This window comes from Panthera tigris, chromosome B2 (genome assembly GCF_018350195.1).
Source record: "Panthera tigris isolate Pti1 chromosome B2, P.tigris_Pti1_mat1.1, whole genome shotgun sequence".
NCBI lineage: Eukaryota > Metazoa > Chordata > Mammalia > Carnivora > Felidae > Panthera > Panthera tigris.
In genome coordinates, this window is record NC_056664.1 from 40754625 (window position 1) to 40768292 (window position 13668).

The 13668-nt window shown below is 39.1% G+C and overlaps 1 protein-coding gene, 1 long non-coding RNA gene and 1 pseudogene across 2 annotated transcripts in view; 2 read left to right on the forward strand and 1 right to left on the reverse strand.

Annotated features, from left to right (window-relative positions):
• BICRAL (BICRA like chromatin remodeling complex associated protein) overlaps positions 1–13668 on the forward strand; it is an 81044-nt gene that overhangs the window by 16453 nt on the left and 50923 nt on the right. The gene's annotated exons all lie outside the window — the stretch shown is intronic.
• LOC102967226 overlaps positions 1–13668 on the reverse strand; it is a 31190-nt gene that overhangs the window by 7537 nt on the left and 9985 nt on the right. The window contains exon 2 of the long non-coding RNA XR_006217654.1: positions 10048–10201. This is a non-coding gene — a long non-coding RNA (uncharacterized LOC102967226). The remainder of the gene's footprint in view (positions 1–10047; positions 10202–13668) is intronic.
• Positions 10975–12838, forward strand: LOC102966940 (annotated as a pseudogene).

The following is a 13668-nucleotide window of genomic DNA, read 5'->3' on the forward strand; positions in this document are numbered from 1 at the left end:
TCCTCTTTAGAAATTTCCGTACTTTCCAAACTTTTCTGCAGCTGTAAGGGTTGAGTGAAATTAGATTCTACTTCTAGATTCCATTTTTATGAGATGCCTAGAGGAGTCTAATTCATAGGGACAGAGAGGACAGTGGTGGTTGCCTGGGGCTGGAGGGAAAGCGGAATGAAGAATTAGTGTCAAATGGGTGACAGAGTTTCTGGTTTTCCAGGTGAAGACTTCTGGAGATGGGTGGTGGAGATGGTTGCACAACAATGTGAATGGACTTGATACTACTGAACGATACACTTAAAAATAGTTAACATGCGGGAGGCGCCTGGGTGGCTCAGTCGGTTGAGCGTCCGACTTCGGCTCAGGTCATGATCTCACACTCCGTGAGTTCGAGCCCTGCATCAGGCTCTGGGCTGACCGCTCAGAGCCTGGAGCCTGCTTCGGATTCTGTGTCTCCCCCCTTTCTCTGTCCCTCCCCTGCTCATGCTCTGTCTCTCTCTGTCTCAAAAATAAATAGAAACATTAAAAGAATTTTTTTTTAAATAGTTAACATGGTAAATTTTATGTTATGTGTATTTTACTACACACACACACACACACGCGCGCGCGCACGTGTGCGTGCGCATGCAGATATTCCCAACCCCTTCCCACCAGAAACAAAAACAAAAAACTTCTAAAAAGTACACAACTTTTGGAGTTAAACAGATGGTTTAAGTACCAGTTCCATGTTGATCTAGTGGTTCTCAAACTTGAGTGTGCATTAGAATTACCCAGACGGCTTAACACCCCCTGGGTTCCCGATCCAGTAGGTCTGGAATGGGCCCAAGAATTCACACTTTTAACAACCTCCCAGGTGCTAGGGAACCACGGGCCAAGAGCAAGTCTTGGTTCCTGGTTTATAAAAATGGGCACGTGAGCCAGATGTGAGGCTTCTGTGAGGATACCTGATCCAGAAGCTCTCAGCATCAGCTTTAGTTTCCTTTTAGCAAATTGCTTGCTTTTATTTTCAAATAATTTTTGGATTTTTTTCCCCATGTAATAATTATGGTCATTTGACACAAACAGAAAGAAATAACTTATTTTTATTTTTTTTTAGTAAGTTCTATGTGGGGCTTGATCTCACAACCCCTGAGATCAAGAGTTGCATGCTCTACCCACTGAGCCAGAAATAACTTATTTTTAGAAACATATATTAAGGTATTTAAATATGTGAGAAGCATGTAAAATTTAACTTTGTTTCTTAGAAGATTAGGATTATTTCAGCTCAATGGCTAGACTAGGGTTATCTTTGGAACTGATATTTAATGATCAACTTTTTTCCTGTTTCAGATTAAATCTGCACATGTATGTATGGTGGGCAGGGTTATATTCTGGTGAAAATAAGGGCTGTGGCAACTCCCTTCCCTTCACCTCTTGCATAAAAAAAAAAATTGACAAAACCTCTAGGAAACCCTATGTAAATAATTAGGGTAAATATTATTCCTATCACTACAGCTGTTCTTAAAAGTTCCACTTTGTGGCTATCCACAAGAGCTAACAAGGGGAAAATGGCCCTGTAAGCAAGTGTTTTACCTTAACTAAATTCTACAGAAGTCTGTAGATTGGGACTGTCCAATATGGTGACCACTAGCCATATATGGGTATTAACACTTGAGCCATGACTGGCACCAGTTGTGATGTACTGTAAGATTTAAAGACTTTGTCTGAAAAAAATGATGTAGAATATCTAATTTGTTTTATGTTAATTACATGTTGAATGGTTAAAAATTAAATTAAAATATTTTATTAATGTATTTATATTAATATTTTCCATTTAGTCAAAATATTTTTTGATATTATGGACTAAATATATTAAAATTAAGTATACTTAAAAATATGGCTACTAGTAAATTTTAAATCATATGTGGCTCTCACTTGTGACTCATATTTGTTTGATAGCTGCGCTCCTCTAGACCTTCCAGGAATTAATAGGTGTTGGGGGTGGAGTTGGGTAAGAAAGGAGGGCTCTGTGGCAATGGTAACATATGAAACATTGACTTTTAAAAACCAAGAGGTCTGATATGCATGATGAATTACCGGGAAGTCTGTGTATGTGTATATATAAATACACATACATGGGTATTTGCAGTATATATATGAAATTGTATATATATATACAGTATATGTACATATATATACAGTGAATGTATATATATATACACATATATATACATATACTGTATATATATGAAAATTTTTTTTTTAATTTTTTTTAACGTTTATTTATTTTTGAGACAGAGAGAGGCAGAGCATGAACAGGGGAGGGTCAGAGAGAGAGGGAGACACAGAATCGGAAGCAGGCTCCAGGCTCTGGGCCATCATCAGCCCAGAGCCCGACGCGAGGCTCAAACTCACGGACCGTGAGATCGTGACCTGAGCCGAAGTCGGACGCTCAACCTACTGAGCCACCCAGGCGCCCCTGAAAATTTTTTTTTTAATTGTAGAATTTTCATTCGTGGAATAGTGAGGTTTTTGCTGTGGGAGAAAATGTCAAGATTCTCGATTGCTATCTTTTGGTATGGGACACATTTCTAGAAATTGAACCTTCCAAAAATCATGTTTCCACCCACAGAGATGAGAAGCAGCATCTCTTGGGAATTAGAGATTTGAGTTCAAACCTCTGTCTTGCTACTTACAAACTCTGCAGTGTTGGGCAAGCATCTTATATTCTCTGTAAAAATAGAGATAATAGTGCGTACCTGGCAGGACTGTGTTAGAAGGGTTAGAACTGTGTGAAATGCCTAGCAGAGGGAAGGCCAGTAGTAAATGTTAGCTGCTATTACAGTTTTTATTATCTCATGTGCCTTGGTATATCAACTAATAATAAAAGGGACTTAATTTTACTGTAAATACCCATGCTAGTATGTTTATTTTCTTGCATATTGATAATGCTTTCTGTAATTTGGAAAATTATTTCAGATGTAGCTCTTGCCTTTCTAATAAGATTACCAGCTACTCGCAAGCTGGGACATATTATTATGTTTGTTTAGCCCTGCAGGACAGACTTACCTAATAAATAAGTAATCGTTGAATCCAGTCCTCATTATCATTAGTATAGTAATTATAATGGTACTGCTTAATATATCATGCTACCTTAACGTGCTTTCTTAAAGAAAAAGCATATGGATGTTAAGGGAATCTTTAACAAAAGTTGCAAACTATCATTAGAAGTTTAAGGAAAAGTCAGGGCGCCTGGGTGGCTCAGTCGGTTAAGCGTCCGACTTCGGCTCAGGTCATGATCTGGAGGTCCGTGAGTTCGAGCCCCGTGTCGGGCTCTGTGCTGACAGCTCGGAGCCTGGAGCTTGTTTCAGATTCTGTGTCTCCCTCTCTCTCTGACCCTCCTCCGTTCATGCTCTGTCTCTCCCTGTCTCAAAAATAAATAAATGTTAAAAAATAATAATAATAAAAAAAAGAAGTTTAAGGAAAAGTTAAATAATGACAAATCTTCATAGGGGAATAATTTTACTCAGTGAGGCAAAATCTAATAATTTAAATATTTAGAGAGGGAGGTAGGGTGTTCTTTAGGCACGACTTTGAAAACATAATGAAGCAAGAAAAAATTATTCTTTTTTTTAATCTTGGGCAAGTTAATTTGTGTCTTTTTTTTAATTTTTTTTTTTTTAATTTACATCCAAATTAGCATCTAGTGCAACAATGATTTCAGGAGTAGATTCCTTAGTGCCCCTGACCCATGTAGCCCATCCCCCTTCCCACCACCCCTCCCGTAAACCTCAGTTTGTTCTCCATATTTATGAGTCTCTTCTGTTTTGTCCCCCTCCGTTTTTATATTCTTTTTGTTTCCCTTCCCTTATGTTCATCTGTTTTGTCCCTTAAAGTCCTCATATGAATGAAGTCATATGATATTTGTCTTTCTCTAATTTCACTTAGCATAATACCCTCCAGTTCCATCCACGTAGTTGCAAATGGCAAGATTTCATTCTTTTTGATTGCTGAGTAATACTCCATTGTGTGTGTGTGTGTATACATATATATATATATATACATATATATGTATCTATATACATATCATATATATATCATATATCATATATATGTATATAGATACATATATATGTGTGTGTATATATATATATATATATATATATATATATATATATATACATGTGTATATATACACACACACACACACACACACACACCACATCTTCTTTATCCATTCATCCATCGATGGACATTTGGGCTCTTCCCATACTTTGGCTGTTGTCGATAGTGCTGCTATAAACATGGGGTGCATGTGTCCCTTCGAAACAGCACACCTGTATCCTGTGGATAAATACCTAGTAGTGCAATTGCTGGGTCGTAGGGTAGTTCTATTTTTAGTTTTTTGAGGAACCTCCAAACTGCTTTCCAGAGTGGCTGCACCAGCTTGCCTCCTCAAGGAAAAAATTATTCTAATTTGTCCAAAAGAATGATACTGAATAATGTCAAGAATAGAACTACGGGTCTATCTTACCTTTTTTAATTGACGTATAATTGATACACAATGTTGCAGGTGTACAACGTCGTGATTCCACAACTCTATTCATTATGCTATGCCCACCACAGCTTAGCTACTATTTGTCACCATCTAACACTATCACAGTACCATTGACTATATTCCCTATGCTGTATATTTTACCCTCCATGACTTATTCATTATATAATCTGGAAGCCTATGTCTCCCACCCTCCTTCACCCATTTTGTCTTTCCACCCAACCCCTGTCCCTCTGGCAGCCACCACTTTGTTCTCTGTATTCATGGATCTGTTTCTGATTTATTGTTTGTTTTTTTAGATTCCACATATAAGTGAAATCATATATTTTTCTTTGTCTGACGTGTTTCACTTAGCGTAATACCCTCTAGGTCCATCCATGTTGTCACAAATGGCAGGATCTCTTTTTTAATTCTTTTATGGCTGAGTAATATTCCAGTGTGTGTGTTGTGTGTGTGTGTTTATATATCACATCTTTGGGGCGCCTGGATGGCTCAGTCGGTTAAGCGTCTGACTTCAGCTCAGGTCATGATCTCACGGTTCGTGGGTTCAAACCCTGCGTTGGGCTCTGTGCTGAGTTTAGAGCCTGGAGCCTGCTTCAGATTCTGTGTCTCCCTCTCTCTCTGCCCTTCCCCTGCTCATGCTCTGATTCTTGATCTCTCAAAAATAAAATATATATATATATATATCACATCTTCATCTATCAGTGAGCACTTAGGTTGCTTCCTTATTTTGGCCATTGCAGATATTGTTGCAATACACATAGGGGTGCATATATCTTTTCCAATTAGTGTTTTCATTTTCTTTAGGTAAATACCCAGTAGTGGAATTACTGGATCATATGGTATTTCTATTTTTACTTTTTTTGAAGAACCTGCATACTGTTTTTCTTAGTGGTTATACCAGTTCACATTCCTACAAACAGTTTGTGAGGGTTCCCTTTTCTCCACCTTGCCAACACTTATTATTTCTTGTCTTTTTTGATGCCAGCATTCTGACTTGTGTGGAGTAATATCTCATTGTGATTATGATTTGCGTTTCCCTGGTGATGAGTGATGTTGAGCATCTTTCCATGTGTCCATTGACCATCCATATGTCTTCTTTGGAAAAATGTCTATTCGGGCGAGTCTGTCCTATTTTATTTTTTATTATTAAAAAGACATTTTTTTAATATTTATTTTTGGGAGACCGAGAGAAAGGGTGCAAGCAGGGGAGGGACAGAGAGAGAGGAAGACACAGAATGCGAAGCAGGCTCCAGGCTCCGAGCTGTCAGCACAGAGCCCAACGGCGGGGCTCGAACCCATGAAGCGTGAGATCATGACATGGGCTGAAGTCGAACACCTAACCGACTGAGCCCCCCAGACACCCCAGGTCTGTCCTATTTTAAATAACCCAAAAGTGATATAAGATAGGGTCAAGCCAAATGAAAAGTTTTTATGTTTTCCCTAAGGAAAAGGGTTGTATTGTAGGCACCAATGTCTTAGAAGATGGGACTGTGTTCTAAATTAGTTATACAGTTTCCCCTAACATCATTCAATTCTGGTACATGTGACTGCTACTTTGAGAATGAAGTGGTTTTAAATTAAAGAAAAAAACGCACAGTGAGTTGGCCTTAAAAATAAATTTAGTATTTTGTTCTTAGACCACTGGAGGCCGTCTATAAGTTACTTGACTCCCTTATTTGAGGGTACAGTAAGTAATCTATAGCAGAATAGCCCAGAAGTGAGTAAGGGGTGCCTGGATGGTGCAGTTGGTTGAGCATCTGATCCTTGATTTCAGCTCAGGTTGTGATCTCATGGTCGTGGGTTTGAGCCCCACATTGGGCTCCACACTGGGCATGGAACCTCTTAGGATTCTCTCTCCCTCTCTCTCTTACCTCTCCCCCACTTGTACTCACAAGCACTCTCTCTCTCCAAAAAAAAAAAAGAATATACATATATTTTAGGGCACCTGGGTGGCTCAGTTGGTTGAGCTTCCGACTCTTGATTTTGGCTCAGATCATGACCCCAGGGCTGTAGGGTTGAGCTCCACTTTGGGCTCCAAGCTGAGCATGGAGCCCGCTTAAGATTCTCGCTCTCTCTCCCTCTGCCCCTCTCCCAAACTCGAGCTCTCTCTCTCTTAAAAAAAAAAAAAAAAAAAAAAAAGTGAGTACACAAAAGGGTGTTAATTCAGAGGTCCATTCAATTCTGAGCACTCATATAAAAACTAGAAAAGTACATGATTTATTTATGTAACTGTTTTCCACTTCGGATGTTCGGGAGAATGAAGATATGGATTTTGACTAAGCTTACCAGAAAAGATTGTTGCATGTTTATCATGAAATTTGCCTTTGTGTTTTACACTGGTCCAAGGTTGAGAATTTTGATGAGCTTTTCCACTGCAGTCTTGTGCTTGTAAGTTATGTGTTTCTGTTGCTCTCCACTAAGCATGCAAAATATTAGCTTTACTTGACTTCCTTACTCCGGGAATTTTTTGATAACTTTGGTGATGCTGGAGAGTGTCCTTTCTGCACAGTTGGAATTGCCAGCTTGCTGCTACTATCCTGTGTATCTGGCAGCACCTTCAACATCTTTGCAAAAATTACATCAAACAGTGTTTGATGTAATGACCAGACTGTGCTTAGCAAGTATAAAAATAGCTTGTGGATGATATTCAGATGTTTAGAATCCCACTGTGTTTGTTACTGCATTGAGTTTATTCGCTTCACATGTTGAACAAGTGCCCTGGGCCCTAGCAGTGCACAGGCTCTATGGACCGACCCCTAAAGGATCTGTGGATAGAACTGTGGGGAGGGGAGACCATGAACTTGGATATGAAGAAAATTGCATGTTACTTTCATTAGACTCCAGTTGAAATTTATCATTTCCTAAATCTATGAATGAAGGCAACCCAAACCATGAATTAACATGCCTGGGAATTTGTTACTATTAGAAATATTTTTTGTCCCATTACATTTGCAGATACCTGAAAAAATTACGATCTTCCAAAAGGTAGTAGTTACTAGACTCACCACTAAATCTTGTAAGAATGCGTTGATGAAGAATCACATATATAACTGTATCACAATTTTTAAATATTTTTATACATGTGTTTTTTATTTTTGTTTTTTAAATGAATGCATTTTTTTTTTTTTAAGTCCTACATATATTATGAACTTTGAAGTATTACTCTGGCAAGGGATCCATAGGCTTCACCAGACAGCCAAAAGGCCCACAAAGGGTCAAGAAACCTCCTCCCTCCTTTGGGGGATTTCCTCCCACAGCCATATCTGGTACCTGTCAGTAGTTGTGGGGTGAATTGCCTCAACTTCTTTCACACCACTGCTTCTAGGGTTAATTTTAACCGATGAGCTCTGGGTCCTTCATCTCCCTTCAGTGAGATTTAAGTGTCAGACTTCGGCTCAGGTCATGATCTCACTGTTCGTGAGTTCGAGCCCCATGTCAGGCTCTGTGCTGACAGCTCGGAGCCTGGAGCCTGCTTTGGATTCTGTCTCTTCCTCTCTCTGCCCCTCTCCCACTCATGCTCTGTCTCTCTCTCAAAAATAAATAAACATTTTTTTTAAAAGATTTTTTGGGGGCGCCTGGGTGGCTCAGTCGGTTGGGCGGCCGACTTCGGCTCAGGTCATGATCTCGCGGTCCGTGAGTTCGAGCCCCGCATCTCGGGCTCTGTGCTGACAGCTCGGAGCCTGGAGCCTGTTTCAGATTCTGTGTCTCCCTCACTCTGACCCTCCCCCGTTCATGCTCTGTCTCTCCCTGTCTCAAAAATAAATAAAACGTTAAAAAAAAAAATTTTTTTTTTAAATAATAAAATAAAATAAAAAAAAAAAGATTTTTTGATGATAGATCTACAACTAGTTACGGACCACTAGTTATGGCCTTGTTTTTTTTAGTAAGAATATTCATGGATGCTTTATTTTTTATTGTTATTTTTTATTTCAAAAATTGATTTCATAACATAAAATTTTCCATTTTAACCATTTCACGTATAGTTCTGTGGCATTAAGTACATTCACACTGTTGTGCAGCCATCCCCACCATCCTTCTCCAGAACTTTCTCATCTTCTCCAACTGAAACTCTGTTCCTTGTAGTCTTTTGATCGAAATAAGTACAAATATAAATTCCCTTCACATGGCATTTCTTAGGGTTTATAAAAGACTTTGCATTAGATAGAAGTTTATGTCTTTTAAATGGAGTGTAGAAAAATGAGATTAATTTAGCTTCTTAAAAAAATTATTTTCGTAATGTTTATTTTTGAGAGAGGGAGGGAGAGCGTGAGTGGGGGAAGGGCAGAGAGAGAGGGAGACAGAGGATCCTAGAGCAGGATCTGCTCTGACAACAGAGAGCCCTATGTGGGGCTCAAACTAAGGAACCAGGAGATCATGACCTGAGCTGAAGTCAGACACCTTAGCTGACTGAGCCACCAACACGCCCCTAATTCAGCCTCTAAAAGTTTTTGTAGAAACTGAAATTTTGCTTGGAGTAATACAGTATATTTCTTCATATTCTTTCTTAAATCCTTCTTTAAAAATATTTGTTCATTTTGGGGTTGTTGTTTTTTTTTTAAGTAGGCTCCACACCCAGCATGGGACTTGAACTCACAACCCTGAGATCAAGAGTCTCATGCTCTGCCGACTGAGCCAGCCAGTTGCCCCTTAAATCATTTTTAAGTTTAAAAAAATTTCTCTCATTTTCTTCCCCTTAAAAAATTTATTTTGTGCACACATCGTCCTTGTGAATCTACTTTTACTGAAGGGGACCCTGGACATCTCTCTTCCTTGGTTAACATCATTGACTTCGTAAAATGGAATTTTGTTTGTTAAATATTGTTAGCTGTTTTTATAGGGCTTGTTTTTCTTGGAACATACCATAAAACCAAAATATTTTGAATGTTACTCATTGAGAGAGAGCAGTGAGACTCAAGAGTTTGCAAAATAACTTTAACCAGATTGCTAATAAAAAATATTTTTTGCTTATAATTACTACCGTTTCAAAGTATCTTTTAAAAGCAGTTCCATACATAGGGACAACAGTACCTACAAACTACACTAATGGATAACAATGGCATCCTATTATTTTGAGGAAATACAGAAAAAGATTCAGCAGTTTTTACTTTAATAGCTTAATTATTACCATGCTGTATTTCAGTGAATTCTTGACTGTAGGATTGGAATGCAAAAAGCAGTCTTTTTTACTATTTGTTGTGACTGGTACTGCACAGTAATGCCCGTTGTTATTAAAAGTAGAAAAAGTCACATTGGTAGGGTTTTTACTTTTATTTCATTAAGCTGTTCTCTGAAAGATGGGTGCCTGGCTGGCTCAGTGGGAAGAGCATGCGACTCTTGATCTCAGGGTCATGAGTTTGAGCCCCACATTGGGCATAGAAATTACTTACATAAATAAAACTTTAAAAAAATTTAAGTTTATTTATCTTGAGAAAGAGAGGGAGAGAGAGAGTGCGTGCACAAGCAGGGGAGGGGCAGAGAGAGAGAGAGACAGAGAATCTGAGGATGTAAGTAAGACTTACCTTTGGCTCTTCTCCTTTTCAATGCCTGTTCCTGAAATTTTTGCTAATGTGTTTTTGGTTGATACTCGTTCATCTTTCTGGGTGGTTAGTTTCAATGTTGGCATTGCTTCCTTTTGCTAAGTCAGCTTGTTGTTGGAGCTAAGGCTCTAAATGACTGTTTTTAGTGGAAGAAAGTAATAAATGTGGCAGTCAATGATTAAAACAGAAATTCGCCTTTTATTTGGAAGTAAAATACAAGAATTCTTTAACTGAAACAGTAGTATAACTGAAGAGAACTGACTTATCTTTTTAATATGTATTATTCTATATACTGAAGTATCGTGATTTATCACAAAGATAGTTTCAATTTCACTTTACTTAATATTTAATAGCAATCAGGCTAGCAGCATTTTTTTTTTTTTAATGTTTGTTTATTTTGAGAGATTGAGCATGCACGTGAGCAGGGGTGGGGAGGAGACACAGAGAGAGAGGGAGAGAGAGATTCCTGACCCAGGCTTGATCCCACGAACCATGAGATCATGACCTGAGCCAAAATCACAAGTGGGACGCTTAACTGACTGAGCCACCCAGACGCCCCTAGCAGCATTTCTTTGTATCATTTCTCAATAATTTCCTGTATATTATTTTCCATAGTCGTTAAAATGTTCAGTCTCTTTTAAAACATAGTAAATTATGGGGCGCCTGGGTGGCTCAGTTGGCTGAGCGGCCGACTTCGGCTCAGGTCATGATCTCGCGGTCCAGGGGTTTGAGCCCCGCGTCGGGCTCTGTGCTGACAGCTCGGAGCCTGGAGCCTGTTTCAGATTCTGTGTCTCCCTCTCTCTGACCCTCCCCTGTTCATGCTCTGTCTCTCCCTATCTCAAAAATAAATAAAACATTAAAAAAATTTTTCTTTAAAAAAATAAAATAAAATAAAAATAAATAAAACATAGTAAATTATAACAACATTTTTTGGCAGGGCATCTGTTTTTTTCCCATATTATTGAGTTGTTTTTCTTCCCTGTAAGGTCTAGTGTTGGTACTCTCAAAAGCCATTCAAGGCTGTGCCAGAAACTCTTCAACTTAGACTTTTACTTGTGAGTCTTTTAAGGAACACAACTATTATTAACATAATAAATGACTGTGCTAAAGATTTGGGAACTCGAAGGAATTATTCTGTTTATGTTTAGTACGCAAATCCCTGTTTTAGGGAAGTTTATTTAATACTAAATAGATTATTATGGAAGGATACACAATCCTTTTGTCCTCTGAATCTTAAAAAATGACACTTCCTTATGCCTCAGAGATTGAGTCATCTGCTCTGGAGCAGAGATGGGGAGTCAGTTGACTTCTCATGACTTTTTCTACGCAGCAGGAATGGCTGTCTAGATACGTAAGGGCCCAGCATAAGCCAGTAGATCCTGGGCATTGGACGCTCCACACTGCATCCCAAATCCTGTGCTTTGTGATGTGAGAAAGTGCTCATGGGTAGCCTAGCTGTATATTTTTGGCAACTAAATAATAAGGAACTGACATCACCCGTCGAAAAGTTAGTTATTTAGACCAAAATCTTAGTAAAGTTATTCAGTAAAGTAAAAGACATTTACTAGGCACGTTTATATCAGGCATTGTCCAAAACTCAGATAATACAAAGATGGAAAGAAACTGCCCCAGCTTTCATGGAACTTGTAAATTAACAAGGGGACCAGAAAAACAAAGTTTTGTCAACACACCTGTCAGATGCTAGTAACATGTCAGATGTGCTCTGGGGATACAAATAAGTAAACAATTAATTTTGCCTGGGGGTTTAAAAAAAATAGTATAATTTTACTCCAAGCCTTAAAAAATAGGCAGGCATTGTCAGTTGGCCACTTGGAGGTGGGTAGGAAGGTCTGTCTTCTCAAAAAGATAAGTGCAAAGCCAAAGAATTTAAAAAGTGATGTGATAGTTTGGGGGACATGGTCAAGATGGCAAAGAGCCAAGGGTCCCTTCATTACAGGGAGGGTAGGGTGGGCAGGGATTCAAAATGAGGCTAGAGCTTTTTCTTTCCGTGCCAATAGCGTTCTTGCAGCCATGGTGAGCGTTCCTAAAACCCACCACACTTTCTGCAAGAAGTGGGGTGAGCACCAACCACACAAAATGACCCAGTACGAGAAAGGCAAAGATCCTCTTTATGCCCAGGGAAAGTGGCGTTATGACAGGAAACAGTGGCTACAGTGGGCAAACTAAGCCGATTTTCCAGAAAAAGGCTCAAACTACAAAAGAAGATTGTGCGGAGGCTTGGATGTGTTGAACCCAACGCAGATCTAAGAGAATGCTGGCTATGAAGAGATGCAAGCATTTTGAACAGGGAGGAGATGAGAGAAAGGGCCAAGGGATCCAGTTCTAAGCTTATTTTGCTACATCATGAACACAATAAAACCTTGAGGTTATGTTCACTTCATTTGGTTGCAGTTGGTCTTTTGAGAGGCAGGTAAACTAGTGCCCTCAATAAAATTCCCTTTGTGGGGAAATTTATGCTTAAAAAAAAAAAGAGGCTAGAATCTACTGTAATGAGCCAGTGTTTCCAGCTCACTGATGCCAAAAAACACGACGCAGTCTAAAAGTTGCTCAGCTTCGGGATGGGTGTCTTAGCTGCTCTTCATCAGTCTTCTCAAAGCACTCTAGACTCTTTTTACTTAAATTTGGGCTGTGCTTTAGTTGAGAATAGAAGATAGGCGTCACGAGGATAACCACAGAGAGTAATGTCTGATCAGTGTCGAAAGACATGGTGGTTGCTTTTAGAATTCTAGGTAGAGAATCCTAAGGTTGTCAGAGAAGGATTCGCAGAGGTTCAAGCTACCAGGAAGAGCATTCCAGGTAAGAAAATTGTCACCTGGACAAGGGTGGGGGGAGTGCACGTTGTGTTTGGGGGCAGGAGAGTGGCAGTTTGGCTAGAATTAGCATGTAGGGGAAGAGCAGGAAATGACTTTAGCCCCATTGTGCATTCTAGGCTTAAGTAGAATTATTTTCCACTTTAGATTGTTCTCCCATAGGAATAACCTGGTCTTCAAAAAAATACACTTTCTTGGAAAACTAAAGTAGGTTTCAAGGAGAAGGGCCTGGGGTGCCTGATCCTGTTGGAGCTTTTGCCATCTTGTGGCCAACATACTGGAAAGGATGATAGGTTCATTTCGAAAAATGTTCACTAACAACAAGGAGATACCACTTCACACCTGCTAGAATGGCAAAAACTCAAGAGATGTCAGCAAGGATGTGGACAAAATGGAACCCTAGTGCACTGTTGGTGGAAACGTAAATTGGTGCAGCCAATACGGAAAACAGTATGCAGATTACTAAAAAAATTAAAAATAGAGCCACCATATGAGCCAGGAATCCCACTTTCAGATATATAGCTGAAGGAAATGAAATCACTGTCCCAAAGAGATATCTGCACCCCCTGTTCACAGCGCCATTATTCACAATAGCCAAGATATGGAAACAACCTAAGTAACTGCCGATGGATACATTGATAAAGAAGTTGTTTTATACACACACATGCCCATATACCTACACTGGAATATTGTTCAACCATAAGAAAGAAAGACACCCTGCCATTTGTGACAGCATGGATGAACATTGAAAGCATAGCATAAACTAAGTGAA